General features: G+C 41.1%; 1 non-coding gene across 1 annotated transcript; it reads right to left on the bottom strand.

Moving 5' to 3' along the window:
* Nucleotides 1-252: 252 nt before the first annotated feature.
* trnam-cau lies at nucleotides 253-324 on the bottom strand. The gene has a single exon. It is a non-coding gene; the product is annotated as a tRNA-Met (tRNA).
* Nucleotides 325-606: the final 282 nt, after the last annotated feature.

Below are 606 nucleotides of genomic sequence, written 5' to 3' on the forward strand. Positions count from 1 at the left end.
AAAGAGAAGCTATATTTTAACAGTTTGCAAATAGATGATGCAATAGCCTCGTGTGCAGCTACAGTACATTATAGTGTAGCATAGAGTGAGACCTGCACTAGCAGTTCCAAGCTCAGTGTATCTCCCAACCACTGTATAATTTGAGCCAGACCTCAATTTAACTATTTCTTCTGAGGGTTAATTCAGCAGGCTACCCTATTTCACAGATGGAGCAAACAAGTCCATATTCCTTTTCACATGGGTGAAAAGGCTTAGCAGAGGATGGTTTCGATCCATCGACCTCTGGGTTATGGGCCCAGCACGCTTCCGCTGCGCCACTCTGCTCTGTAGGTCTGACAGGAGGTAACGAATGACTTATCCCTGAGGGAGGTGCTCAGGCAACTTCTCAAAGGAGCTTATGTGTGTGAGGAGAGTGTGGTGGTTATCTGAGATAATGACTATTCATGTGCATGCATGAGGTTAACTGTTTAACTGTCAAAAAAATGGAAGAAATGTGCAATATTACCATTTGTTTTATGTACATTTATTCAACCACTTTATTTGTAATTACTTAGACCTAATTCAGCCACTATATATAGTAGACGGATGTCTGTGTGATTATATATA

The sequence above is a fragment of the Alosa alosa genome, chromosome 14 (assembly GCF_017589495.1).
Source record: "Alosa alosa isolate M-15738 ecotype Scorff River chromosome 14, AALO_Geno_1.1, whole genome shotgun sequence".
Taxonomy (NCBI): domain Eukaryota; kingdom Metazoa; phylum Chordata; class Actinopteri; order Clupeiformes; family Clupeidae; genus Alosa; species Alosa alosa.